Below are 2,500 nucleotides of genomic sequence, written 5' to 3'. Positions count from 1 at the left end.
AAGGGCCAACGTGCACTCTGGTGCAGACACACTGTGCTTACAGTAAAGAAAGCCCTCCTAAAGTAGTTCTTACAATAACCTACCTGCATCAAAACAAGGGCCAACATGCACTCTGGTGCAGACACACCTGGCTTGCAGTAAAGAAAGCCCTCCTAAAGTAGTTCTTACAATAACCTACCTGCATCAAAACAAGGGCCAACATGCACTCTGGTGCAGACACACCTGGCTTGCAGTAAAGAAAGCCCTCCTAAAGTAGTTCTTACAATAACCTACCTGCATCAAAACACGGCTGGCAGGAAGACAGAGTTTTTTCCCTCCTTCATCTAAACGGCTTTGAAAACCTCAACTGTGTCTTGTGTAAAATCCTACCGTCTCACCCAGGAATTCCACTCATTTTATTTACAAGAGGAATTATTTCTGACGCAAATACATTTTGGTAACACTCCTTATCAGCTACTGGTTTATAATGGATGATATTAAATCATTTATAGTTCATTCTATCAATGCATTATAAGACCTTACAATGCATTACATAACCTGCAATAAACATTCATAACAGCTCACGGCTCCATGCATACAGCACGTGCAACAGTACCTCAAATGAAGAGAGAGAAAAACCTGAGAAATAGATGGAGAGATGTGGAGGGAGGTGGCTGAGACCTTTCACTGTTTCCCCCCTGTTCTCTCTTCCTATTTTCAGCTTCCACGGGGGAAGCTCCCCACCATGTGAGCCATAGATTATTCAGTAGTGACTTGGCTTATTCATTACACCAAACAGACTCCCTCCAACACTCCATATAAACAACCACTACTACTCTCTCTCTTCTTTCTCGCTCTGTCCCTCTCTCTGTCAGCCTCTTTCGCCCACTCACTACTACTCTCTCTCTTCTTTCTCGCTCTGTCCCCCTCTCTGTCAGCCTCTTTCGCCCACTCTCTCCGTCTCTCTCCACACACATCTCTATCACACTATTCTATCTATTTACATATCTCCCGTTTCTTCCCCTCTGCCTCACCTTTCTCCTCAGATAACAATGTGTTTACCACCCCTGGGGGGCCTCCCTGCCCCCTCCCTCTGCCGGCTCCCATTACAGAACACAGATAGAAATAGATCTACCAGACAGTACAGCTGCTCGCTCTGAAGCGCAGCTCTGATTTAAAGCCTGTTGTCTGAGGATGTCCCTCAGTCTGATTGCAAAGGCTCTACACTCCACTCATTAAGTCTAATAGATGTCGAGCTCAACCCAGGCCGAGCCCTGCCTATCGCCGGTCAGAATGGGCCGGGGAGATATTATTTATCACGTTTAGAGATGTGGTGAGAAGTTTGACACAAGGCCTGGTGGGTGGCGAAACAAGGAGAGTGAGAGACGGCATGACAGACACAGGTTGCTGTGATGGGAAACTGAGTGGTCTGTATGGGGACTGGAAGGTCAAAGGTTGGATGGGTCTGTGTTCACCTTTCAGGTGGTTCAAGATCAATGATTATGAAGGATTTTGCGAAACAGTGACAATAAGTGCAGGTTCATGTACACCAGGCTTTCATATTAATACCTAGAGGGACAGAGGACGAGAGCCAACACATCCAAGCGAACACCCCACAGGAAACCACGAGGAACTCTATGAGAGATCAGTCACTCAAATGGCCGGTCTGTCTGTCAGTCAGTGTCTTGGAGCCGCCCTCTGGCAGCTCATCTTACAGACAGAGGAGTTCCTCAACACGCCTGTGTTCCTCTAGTCACAGAGAGACAGGGAGAGAAATGGGGTGTCTGTGTGCAGCGAGCCCGACTCATCCCAACATGCTCCGGCCTGTCCGGGGCCTCCGGCTGACGTCAGCGTTCCAGTCTGCAGCGCGGCAGCCGGGAGAGGGACGGGGGAGAGAAAGGGGGAGATGTGGGACGTGAGGAACAGCGTGAGGAACAGAAGGGTGAGACGTGAGGATGAGGGTGCCCATACATACGTGCACAAGTACATCTCTCGCTACTTAACCCAGATGAATCTATGGACGAGGGCGAACGTCACAGTCATACAGGAGAGAGGACGCTCTGTCCTCCATGTCTGTGGGAGAAGACAGGTTCAAGCAGAGGTTGATCTCCAAAAGGGCTCATCCTCACCCGTGTAACAGAAATCTGTGTCAAGGCTGGGGGAGCAGTGTTTCCCCGAGCTCTATTCAGGCTAAAGCAACGATAGCAGAGACCCTGTATCAGGGGAAGTTGGGACCCCCGTTCTGAGTTGGGTCATCAGGTATTAACATGGTTCAGTATCAAACTCAACAGAGATGAAAACCAACACCAGACAGGCAAAACAGCTCGACCACTCTGGTCCAATCTCATTTCCTTTCTCAAATTACAAATAAGCTGTTTAAGGGAGAGGTGTTTTCTTTGCCATGCATCACGACTCGAGAGCTCGATGTGTATCAACAACGTGGATTTACATCTGAGCGAGGAGAGGACCGGGGGGGGCAGACGTGTGTTATGGGAGACGTTTTCCACACGCCAAAGCATTA

General features: G+C 48.8%; 1 protein-coding gene across 2 annotated transcripts in view; it reads right to left on the bottom strand.

Annotated features, from left to right (window-relative positions):
• Positions 1–2,500, bottom strand: part of LOC118363211 (histone deacetylase 4-like) — a 64,947-nt gene that overhangs the window by 42,813 nt on the left and 19,634 nt on the right. The gene's annotated exons all lie outside the window — the stretch shown is intronic.

This window comes from Oncorhynchus keta, chromosome 37 (assembly GCF_023373465.1).
Source record: "Oncorhynchus keta strain PuntledgeMale-10-30-2019 chromosome 37, Oket_V2, whole genome shotgun sequence".
NCBI lineage: Eukaryota > Metazoa > Chordata > Actinopteri > Salmoniformes > Salmonidae > Oncorhynchus > Oncorhynchus keta.
This window is presented reverse-complemented; position numbering and strand designations above follow the sequence as displayed.